We start from the raw sequence: 12,254 nt of genomic DNA, 5'->3' as shown, positions 1-12,254 counted from the left end.
AGGACAAAGACCAGAAATGATAAGATCAAAGAGTTTCTGCTTCACTTTTAAAGAGAGGTGTTTTCATTTAGAAAGTAATGTCAAATTTATTGTCATATGCACAAGTGTGATGAGGTACAGGAATAATGGAAATCTTGTTCGTAGCAGCATCGCAGGCACAGAGACTCAGACAAACACAAAGCATAAATTATACATAAATTAGACATAACATTCTGCAAAGACAGTAAAAAGAGAGAATTCCCGAAGCGTTCGAAAGAACGCTGGAGGATGTAACTTTACTGGAAATGCTTTAGGGATATGGGAAAATGCGCAGGAGGGTTTGGTGAACCAGATGCTCTTTCAAATAGCTGGGACAGGAAAAATGGGACGAAGGCCTTGTTTCTGAGCACGATGATATATATCCGATTCCTTCTAGGCATCTACAAAATAATGTTCAATACTGATCAGCAAAGAGCACTATCCTTTCATTTACCAATAACTTTGATACAAACATAGAAAATAGGTGCAGGAGTAGGTCATTCAGCCCTTCGAGCCAGCACCGCCATTCAATATGATCATGGTTGATCATCCAAAATCAGTACCCCGTTCCTGCTTTCTCCCCATATCCCTTGATTCCGTTAGCCCAAAGAGCTATATCCAACTCTCTCTTGAATACATCCAGTGAATTGGCCTCAACTACCTTCTGCGGCAGAGAATTCCAACTGGTTCACAACTCTCTGGGTGAAAAAGTTTTTTCCTCATCTCAGTCCTAAATGGCCTACCCCTTAATCTTAAACTGTGACTCCTGGTTCTGGACTTCTCCCGACATAGGGAACATTTTTTCTGCGTCCAACCTGTCCAATCCCTTAAGAATTTTACATGTTTCTATAAGATCCCCTCTCATCCTTTGATAAGTTGCAAAGCATCGAGGTGCCACAGGGCAGTGCGAGCTACTGGAATAACAGCAGACCTTTTTGATCACCCTCTGCATTTGGTGAAGGTTAAGCGTTAGTGTACTGTGAGATGTTTTCTTTGTGCAGAAACAGGATTAGCTTGTTGATATGTAAAAATCTTAATGCAAGCATTACTTTGCAAAAATCTGCACAACTCATCCAGCAGAGTTCCGTGGGCTTCATCACCTCAATGGCTCTACAAGGGGTTGGCAGATTCCGGGCCGAACGGCCTCCTTCTGTGCTACAATAATTTTAAATTAGGACAAGATAGAAATTAGGACAAGATAAGTAACCAACAGACAGTGTGCAGCTCATGTCATGGTTTTGATCAGCTGGCTGGAGTCATAGAGTCATACAGGCCTTTCGGCCCAACTTGCCCAGACTGACCAACATGTCTCATCTACACTATGTGTAGGAAGGAACTGCAGATGTTGGTTTAAACCGAAGATAGACACAAAAAGCTGGAATAGCTCAGCAGGACAGGCAACATCTCTGGAGAGAAGGAATGGGTGACGTTTCGGGTCGAGACCCTTCTTCAGACTGGTTAGGTATAAGGGAAATGAGAGATATAGTCGATGATGTGGAGCATTATAGAACAATGAATGCAAAATCATGCAAACAATGGCCTGCTTCCTTTATCGTGGTTACCATTTTGCATATCTTCTATGTATTTATCTATTCATTTATTATTTAAATGCCATAATTGAAAATTATCAAATATTTAAAATGTATGTTAAAACTAAATAAATATAATGCATCCATTAAAAAATAATAAAAGAAAAAAAAATTCAAAATAAAAAGTTTTCTTCAGCAGTTACCATGGGATTCACTGCATGATGTGGACTAGGAACGCAGTAATTATAAAGCATGAAGGAGAGCCCCATCTCCTGGGTGGAGTCCAGAGCATAGTTTATATTCCAGGGCAAAGTCTATATAATTGTCACGGGACGAGGCGCCACAGTGACGCAGCGGTAGAGTTGCTCCCTTACAGCGCCAGAGACCCGGGTTCGATCCTGACATCGGGTGCTTGTCTGTACGGAGCTTGTTCTCCCTGTGACCGTGTGAGTTTTCCCCGGGCACTGAATCTTGTGCGTAGGATGGAACTAGGTTAATTGGCGTCGGTAAAAAGAGTAAACTGTCGCTAGTGTGTGTGGGACAGTGCTAGTGTATGGGGATCGCTGGTCAGCACGGTCTCGATGGGCCAAAGGGCCCGTTTGCACGCTGTATCTCTAAACTAAACTAAAGCTAAATGAATGTACAGGAGGGATCATTGGTCGGCCTAGACTCGGTGGGCCAAGGGGCCTGTTTCCACGCTGTAGCTCTAAACTAAACCAAACTAATACATCCTGGGAAATAGTATTGGATGGTATTTTCCAAGCTAAACTGACAATGAATTGGAGGGGGAGCATTGGCCATCTTCAATTACAGAGGTGATCAAGCCAGCCATAGGGATCAAGTCACGGTAACAAAAGGTGGTGAAAGTGATTTCTTACCTCCTTCTGTTGTCTCTCCCCAGCCAGTAACCCAGCTCAAAGTACCCGTAGGAAACACTTGTCCATGATTCGGCAAACAGATTGGGCTTATTGTTTCTAACATCAGAACAAAATAAGGCAACAGTTACCAATCATAAATACAATTTATAAAAGTCTTAGTTGTGTAACAGTGTTTTAACTATGTCCAATACATTTTTCAGTTACAGTTCGGTTTCAATGTCAGTTTCAGTTGAGTTTATTGTTACCGAGTCTTCTGAGGTACAGTGAAAAGCTTTTGTTGTGTGCTAACCAGTCAGCAGAAAGACAATGATTACAATCGAACCATTTACATGATAAGGGAATAACATTTTGTGCAAGGTAAAGCCAGCAAATCCGATCAAATCTTATCAGTTAGACACAAAGTGCTGGAGTAACTCAAGAAATGTTTGTCGCTGGCCCCGATTTGTCCTGGTCTTTTTTTGCTTCCAGCTCTTCCCCCCAATTTTCCTACCCTCCCAACCTCCCCCCCTCCAACTCCCTGCTTTCAGTCGGAAGATCATAAGATCATGAGTGAAAGGAGCAGAATTAGGTCATATGGGCCATCAAGCCTACTCAGCCATTCAATCATGGCTGATCTATCTCTCCCTCCTAACCCCATTCTCCTGCCTTCTCCCCATAACCTCTGGCACCCGTACTAATCAAGAATCTATCTATCTCTGCCTTAAATACATCCACTGACTTGGCCTCCGCAGCCTTTTGTGGGACAGAATTCCACAGATTCACCACCCTCTGACTAAAGAAATTCCTCATCTCCTTCCTAAAAGAACGTCCTTTAATTCTGAGGCGCTGACCTCTCGTCCTAGACTCGTCCTAGACGGAAGAAAGTTCCTCACCCGAGGCGTCTACTATCTTATTTCTCTAGAGATGCTGCCTCAATCCACTGTTACTCCAGCACTTTGTGTCTATCTTTGGCATAAACCAGTATCTGCAGTTCTTTGTGTCGACATTCCTCAGTGATGTGTTTGTGGCCATCTTCCTGAAGAAGGAAGATTTATAATTATACTAGACCAAGTGGACCCGTTGGGCCCAAACCTCTCCTGCATTGGTGCAGCACCCTCTCCTCCCCCCTCCCTCCCCTCTTGATGGGCTGAATGGCCTAATTCTACTCCTATCACTTATGACCTCATGACATTCTATTTTGGTTCTGAGTGAGGTCCCCATGCGTTGAACAAATTACCACTCCTTCTAAAGATTAGCTCAACTCCTGGCGGAAGTTTGTTGGAGGTGAAGTTCAACATCTTAAGGACAGTGGAGTCAGGGGGTATGGGGAGAAAGCAGGAACGGGGTACTGATTGAGAATGATCAGCCATGATCACATTGAATGGCGGTGCTGGCTCGAAGGGCCGAATGGCCTCCTCCTGCACCTATTGTCTATTGTCTATTGTCTAAAAGAAGATATGAAAAAGTACAGACGGTAAACTGTTGCAGTGGTGGAGTTGCTGCCTTACAGCACCAGAGACTCGGGTTCGATTCTGACCACGGGTGTTGACTGTATGTAGTTTGTACATTCTACCTGTGACCTGTGTGTGTTTTCTCTGGGTGCTCCAGTTTCCTCTCACATTCCAAAGACGCGCAGGTTTGTAGGATGCAAAACTGAGATAACAGGACTAGTGTCCTGGTGATCACTAGTCAGCGCAGATTCGTTGGGCCGAAGGGCCTGTTTCCATGTTTTATCTCTAGACTAAATTAAACTAAAAAAGATTGAGAGAAATATTTGGGCAAGGCCTAGCGAGTTATGGATTAAGATGCCACAACTTCGGCAGAAGAATGATCACATTGACTATATCTCCATGAGGAAAGATGCACTGTAGAAAGCAGGAGGAAGCTTAAAGATAAAATGGAATGATTCACACATGCTCAACATTATTTCTCCAAGTTATAAGAGTTATATTAGAAAGTAAAAGAAATGTTTGCTTTTCAGTTACTATGGTAAAACCAGTGGCTGAATTTCATTCGACCTTATTCTAATTGCATTGCTCCATTATAAAGCATAGGTAGAGTCCATTATGGGACCAAATTGATCATGATTTTTTCTGGAACAGGCAAAACATATGAAACACGAGAAGCCAATTTTTGTTGCATCGGCTGATGACATTCTTTATTAAATGAAGAAGGGTCTCGACCCGAAATGTCACCCATTCCTTCTCTCCAGAGATGTTGCCCGTCCCGCTGAGTTACTCCAGCTTTTTGTGTCTATCTTCAGTTTAAACCAGCATCTGCAATTCCTTCCTACACATTCTTTATTAACGCAGCCCTAGACTTGCCTTTTGAAGCTCATTGCAGGTTTAAAAATGATTTGTTTGTGGCTTCTTTTGCATTTTAGATGGAAACACTCCATATGACTTTCTTCCCGTCTTCCTAGCTTTTCATCCATACAGTGGTCAGTGTTTAGAGTACCCAGTGAGCGGGGATTATCACCTTGTTGTGGTGGAGAAGCTTGTGTGGTCCTATGATCCTGAGAGCGATGCTGTCTGGAGCTCATGGCGGTACGGTCGAGGGGGAGGTCCCTGACAAAGAGCAATCCAACCAAGACCACAACGGTGGAATAGGCGGAGGATGATGGCTGACTTTAGTGGAGCGTCATAACGGCTGGGAATGCGGATGAAGGCTGCAACACAAAAGGGTCCCCTGTGGTCTTGGACTCCATGCCACTGGATCCTGACCCAGATCTGTCAAGGACTGTGTGGTGGCTGTCTGGGCACCAGTCTCCCCACGTCAAACAAAGTCACGCACACGTGTCCTATGGAGAGTTATACTCGCTTGGAATGACCGCCGATGACCCGGGATTGCATGGGGAGAGTCACAGGCTGCCACAGGCCCAGCCACATGCCATTGAATGGAGTTTTGCAGACCTAGGTGAAAGTCAATGCTTTCACACCACCAGCCACATCTCTGTGAGGGTCATCGGGACCAATTTCCTTGGAAACGAAGCTGATAATCAATTGACAAAACTGGAAATCAGTGGGTGGAAAAGTATTAAAGACTCAAAGTGCTGGAGTAACTTAGCGGGTCAGGCAGCATCTCTGGAGAAAAAGGATGGGTGACATTTGGGGTAGCCTCTGACCGTTCCATCATAAGAGGATGTGTGTGTGTGTGTGCGGGGGGGGGGGGGAGGTCTGGTCTGTCCTGGCCCCAGCTTGGTTGGAACGGCACATTGGATCCATGCAAAGAAGTCCTCCTTGGGTGCAGGTCCCGCACAACATCATACAAAAGTGTTGCTGAGCAGAGGGGTCTAGGAGTGCAGGTACTCTTGAAAGTGGCAACACAAGTAGACAGGGTCGTCAAGAAGGCTTTTGGCACATTGGCCTTCATCAGTCAGAGTATTGAGTATAGAAGTTGGGACGTCATGTTACAATTGTGCGAGGCATTGGTGAGGCCACATTTGGAGAATTGTGTTCAGTTTTGGTCACCCTGTCATAGGGTGGATTTTGCCAAACTGGAAAGGATGCTGCGAAGATAAGCGAGGATGTTGCAAAGTCTCGAGGGCCTGAGCTATGGAGAACGGTTGAGCAGGATGGGTCTTTATTCCTTTATTTAGAGGTGTATAAGATCACGAGAAGATTAGCCAGAGTAAATGCACAGAGTTTTTCACCCAGAGTAGGAGAATCAAGAACCTAAGGACATAGGTGGGAAAGAATAAATAGGAACCTGAGGGGCAACTTTGGTACACAAAGAGTGGTGGGTGATCGACGGTAGTTGAGGCAGCTACTATGACATAGTTTAAGAAACATTAAGTACATGGATAGGATAGGTTTAGAGGGATATGGGCCAAATGCAGGCAGGTGGGATTAGTGTAGATGGGGCAAGTTGGTCGGTGCTCCTGGGTCTGGCCAAGATGCCCTTTCACTACCGACCACTTGCCCCTCTTCTGAGGGATTATGCCCGGGAGACCCTCGAGAGTGGGTGCTTGGTGGGGAGGGAGGAACTGCAGAGGCTGGTTTGCACCGAAGATAGACACAAAATGCTGGAGTAACTCAGCGGGACAGGCAGCATCTCTGGAGAGGAGGAATGAGTGACGTTTTGGGTCGAGACCCTTCTTCAGACCGTCTGGGACCAGTGGACAGTACAGGTGGTGGAGTGCATCTTGGGACAGGAATAGCCATGTCTTAATTGTACTTTTCTACAGAACTTTATTGTCATTCGGTACCGAGGTACCGAACGAAATTACAGCAGTCACAGAACACAACAAAAAAGAAAAGAACACAGGACACACGACCCCTACACAAACATCCATCACAGTGACTCCAAACACCCCCTCACTGTGATGGAAGGCAACAAAACTTCCACTCTCTTCCCCCCACCCCCACGGACAGGCAGCTCGACCCCTACCGAGGCAAATGACACGCACATCCCCGTCAAGGGGATGGAAGGCCCCGCGGCCGAGCCGCACCGGGCACTGAAACGTCCCGCGGCCGAGCCGCGCGATGGAAGGCCCCACGGCTGAGCCGCACCGAGCGCTGATCCGTCCCGCGGCCGAGCCGCACCGAGCGATGGAAGACCCCGCAGCCGCGCGCTAAACAGTTCCGCGGCCGAGCCGCGCTGGGCGATGGAAGGCCCCGCGGCCGAGCCGCACCGGGCGCTGCCAAGTCCCGCGGCCGAGCTGCTCCGGCGATGTTAAGTCCAGCGGCCGAGCCGCGCGATGGAAGGCCCCGCGGCCGAGCCGCGCCCCGGGGATAGAGACCTAAACAAAGAAAGGTTTCCCCCACCCCACCACCCCCCGCCCCACCCCACACATACACAGCCAAAAACAAAAACAATCCCAACAAACAAACAAAAAAAAAGGAAAAAAGACACAGACTGCCAGGGAGCCGCAGCCGTTAGGCGCAGCCACACGTAAATACTCTGCTGGAAATTGTTTTCTCATTGCAACATTCATGTGGAAGAAAACAAAAGGCAGTTACTTCTTCCTGAAGTAAAAAACAAAGGAACAAAAAATGCTGGATGAACTCAGGGGGCTCGGGCAGGTCTTGTAAGAGCTATAAAGGGTTGGTCAATGTCTCGGGTCTTGTAGATTCTGTCTTTCGTTTCCTGAAAACAGAAAGCCTGGTTAACTTTCGGTTTCCTTTCATCGCGAACAGCGCAAACGTGTCACGGCAACTTCAGTTTCGGTTTCCTGAGATTGCTCGGCGTCGAATTCATTGGCTCATTGTCGTTTGGAAAGCGGTCCGCAAAGGTATTTAAGAACGCGTTGGGTACCGAGCGCTTTACAAAAATGTGAAAGTGTCCGTTTGGCTTGACTACATACAGGTACGTGCCTATAGCAACTGCGTAGATTCTATAGGATAGATATATGTACTGTATATGTGTGTGTAGCAAATGCATAATCTTTTGCCATAATCTTTCCCATCTCGCTATATATATATATATATATATATATATATATAGCGAGATGGCAAAGATTATAAATATAATTAAATTAATTGTGATTTATTTTTTATATTTAATTATATATATATATATATCTATATACTATTAAAACTCAGATGTTGTGTATATATATATATATATTCCACTAATGTCGGCTGAATACGGCAATTCCGGCAAAACGGTGAACCGTAGCGCCACGATTTTTGTACCGCCTTAATCAGCATGCGGTTCGCTGCTGGAAAATGATATTTTTATTTAATTCGGACGCATATTTTTTAAGTTACAGAGGTTTAAAAGTGCTGCCCCCCCTGATTTATCGAAGTTTTGACAGAAGGGGGGCGCTGCGGTGCGGATTGTGATGTCACAATGCCCCTGTGAGATGAACTCGAGCTGACCCCCCTTCCCCCCCCCGCGGTATTCAGCGTGTGACGTCACAATGCCCCTGTGCTACATTGTTGCGAAGAGCTGTCAAGTCAAGTCCATTTTATTTGTATAGCACATTTAAAAACAACCCACGTTGACCAAAGTGCTGTACATCTGATTAGGTACTAAGGAAAAAAATGAAATATACAGTGGCACGCAAACAGTTCACAGCGCCTCCTCAATGAGCCTCAAACGCTAGGGAGTAGAAATAGGTTTTGAGCCTGGACTTAAAGGAGTCGATGGAGGGGGCAGTTCTGATGGGGAGAGGGATGCTCTTTCCACCCTCCCCCTCTCTCCCTCCCCCCTTTCCCCCCTCCCCCCCTTTCCGCCCTCCCCTTCCCGTCCTCCCTCCTCCCTCCCTCCCCCTTCCCTCCCTCCCCTCCTCCCGGTTACAATGGAATCCCTACGAGGACGGGCCCAACGGGGAAAGTGGGGTACTGGGAAAAGGGGAGAGCCCCCTCCCTCCCCCTTTCCCCCTCCCTCCCCCCTCCCTCCCCACCCCCCCTCCCCTCTCCCCCCTCCCTCCCCCCTCACTACCCCCTCCCCTCCCCCTCCCCACCTCCCTCCCTCCCCCTTCCCTCCCTCCCCTCCTCCCGGTTACAATGGAAACCCTACGAGGACGGGCCCAATGGGGAAAGAGGGGTACTGGGTAAAGGGGAGGTCCCCCTCCTCCCCCTCCCTCCCCCTACCCCCCTCCCTCCCTCCCCTCTCCCTCCCCTACCCCATCCCCTCCCCCCTCCTTCCCCATCTCCCTCCACACCTCCCTCCTCCCTCCACACCTCCCTCCTCCCTCCCTCCCCCTTCCCTCCCTCCCGTCCTCCCGGTTACAATGGAAACCCTACGAGGACAGGCCCAACGGGGAACTGGGAAAAGGGGAGGTCCCCCTCCTTCCCCCCTTCCCCCCTCCCCTCCCCTCCCAAACAGTTCACAGTACCTCCTCAATTAGCCTCAAAAGCTAGGCAGTAGAAATAGGTTTTGAGCCTGGACTTAAAGGAGTCGATGGAGGAGGCAGTTCTGATGGGGAGAGGGATGCTCTTTCAAACCTTCCCCTCTCTCCCTCCCCCCTCCTCCCCCCTTTCCGCCCTCCCCTTCCCCCCCTCCCTCCCCTCCTCCCTCCTCCCTCCCTCCCTCCCTCCCCTCCTCCCAGTTACAATGGAAACCCTACAAGGACGGGCACAACGGGGAAAGAGGGGTACTGGGAAAAGGGGAGGTCCTCCTCCCTCCCCCCCTTCCCTCTCCCCTTCCCCCCTCCCCCTTCCCCCCTCCCCTCCCTCCCTCCCCCCTCCCTCCCCCCTACCCCCTCCCTCCCCTCTCCCTCCCCCCTCCCCTCCCCCCTCCCATCCCACAACGGGTAAAGAGGGGTACTGGGAAAACAGGTGGTCCCCCTCCCCCCTCCCTCCCCGCCTCCCGGTTACAATGGAAACCCTACGAGGACGGGCCCAACGGGCCCACTTGGTCTAGTATATATATAAAATCACAATTAATTTAATTATATTATATATATATATATATATAATTAAATATATTAATAAATTACAATTACTTTAATTATATTTATAAATATACTAGACCAAGTGGGCCCGTTCTCGTAAGGTTTCCATTGCGACCTGAGGAAGTCGTGTTTTTTCCTTTAAAATAAAGTGTCTGTTCAAAAAAAAAAAAAAATCTCAATGGGGGCAAGAGGGGGTGGGGGGTGGAGAGCGGAGGGGTGGGAGAGGAGGGGGGGAATGGGGTGGGGAAGACATTGACACCGTCCTGCCAGCGGCCATTAAATTTCTCCTTCACTGTTGTGCCGTGCTCCTCCAGGGGAGGGGGAGCGCAATTAAAGGCGGTACAGGAAGGGGAGTGGGTGTGACCGAGGAGCCCTGGACCCAAAGCCTCTCCTGTATTTGTGTAGCATACTCAACCCCCTACTCAATCACCCTTATCCCCACGCCCCCCACTCTCCCATCTTCCCTGACCCCCACTGTCTCTTCTCCCCCACCACCACCCCTCCTCCCCACCCCACCCTCCCTCCCACCCCCACTCTCCCCACCACCACCCTTTCCCCTCCCCCCACCCCCCCCATTCCCTCCTCCCTCAGCCCCTCTATCTCCCCAACCCCCCTTTCTCCCACTCTCCTCCCCCACCCCCATTTTCCCCACTCTCTCCTCCCCCCACCCCCAGTTCCCCCACTCTCTCCTCCACACCCCATATTCTCTCCTCCCCCAACCCCTCTCCCCCAGCCCCAATCTCACTGTCCCCCACCCCCTCTCCTCCATCCCTCCTCCCCCCACCTTCATCACCCTCCCACCCCTACCCTCCACCCACTCTCCCCACCCGCATTCTCACTGCCCCCCTCCTTCCCACCCCTCTCCCCTCTTTTCCACCCCCACTTTCTCCTGACCCCCAGTCGCCATTTCCCCTACCCCCCACCACCAATCCCCTTCCCCACACACCCCTCTCTCCTCCCCCCACCCTTCCCCCCGCCCACCTTCCCGCCCTCCCAGCCCCACTTTCCCCTCCCCTCACCACCATCCCCCTTCCCCCCAGCTGTCCCACTCTCCCTCCCACCCCCACTCTCTGCTCCTCCCAACCTCCCCCACCCTCCCTTAACCCCCACCACCAAACCCCTCCCCTGCTGTCCCCTTCCCCCCACCCCTCCTCCTCCTCCCCACCTGCACTCTACCCTCCTCCCCAGTCCCATTCTACCTCCCACCCCCACTCTCCCCACCCCTTTCCCCAACACTCCCCTTTCCTCCACTCACTCCTCCCCCCACCCCCTCATTCTCTCCTCCCCCAGCCCTTCACTCTCCCCCACCCCCCGCTCCTCTTCCCCCCACCATCACCCCTCCTACCCCCACCCCACCCCCATTCTCTGTCCCCCTCCCCCCCACTCTTCCCCACCCCCGTCCCTCTTCACCCCCACTCTTCCCCCCTTCACCCCCACTCTCTTCCCCCCACCACCACCCCCACCACCATCCCCACTCTCTTCCCACCAACACCACCCCCCTTCCGCCCACACCCCTCTCCTCCCCCTTTCACTCACTGTCCCCTCCCCCCACTCTTCCCTGACCGTCACTGTCCCCCTCCCCACACCCTCTCCCTCCGACCCCCACTCTCTGCTCCTCCCACACTCCCCTCCCCCACACCCCTTCTCCCGCCAATCTCTCCTCCACTCCCCCCACCCCTCTCCTCCCCCAGCCCATCTCTCCTCCACACCTTCACCCCCACCCCACCTTCACCCCCATCCTCCCCTCCCCCAGCCCCCCTCTCTCCTCCCCCACCTTCAACCCCACCCACCCATCCACACTCGCCCCACCCCCATTCTCTGTCCCCCTCCCCCCACCCACTGTCCCCGCTTCCCCACCCCCACTGTTCCCCTTCCCCAACCCCTCTCTCTCTTCCCCCCACCTCCCCAGTCCCACCCTCCCTCCCCAATCTCCCCACTTCCCTGACCCCCACTGTTCCCCTTCCCCACCCCCTCTCTCTCTTCCCCCCACCATCTCCCCAGTCCCACCCTCCCTCCCCCAGTCTCCCCACTTCCCTGACCCCCACTGTTCCCCTTCCCCACCCCCTCTCTCTTCCCCCCACCACCTCCCCAGTCCCACCCTCCCTTCCTCCCCCAGTCTCCCCACTTCCCTGACCCCCACTGTTCCCCTTCCCCCACCCCCTCCCTCCCCCAGTCTCCCCACTTCCCTGACCCCCACTGTTCCCCTTCCCCACCCCTTCTCTCTCTTCCCCCACCACCTCCCCAGTCCCACCCTCCCTCCCCCAGTCTCCCCACTTCCCTGACCCCCACTGTTCCCCTTCCTCCCACCCCCGCTCCCTTTTCCCCCAACCACCCCCACACCCCCGCTGTCCCACTCTCCCCTTCGCCCCACTCTCTCATCTACTCTCACCCCCCTTTCCCCACCTTCCCCTTTCCCCCACTCTCTCATCTACTCTCACTCTCACCCCCCTTTCCCCACCTTCCCCTTTCCCCCACACTCTCCTCCCCCCACCTTCACCCCCCTCCTAC

The sequence above is a fragment of the Rhinoraja longicauda genome, chromosome 12 (genome assembly GCF_053455715.1).
Source record: "Rhinoraja longicauda isolate Sanriku21f chromosome 12, sRhiLon1.1, whole genome shotgun sequence".
NCBI lineage: Eukaryota > Metazoa > Chordata > Chondrichthyes > Rajiformes > Arhynchobatidae > Rhinoraja > Rhinoraja longicauda.
This window is presented reverse-complemented; position numbering follows the sequence as displayed.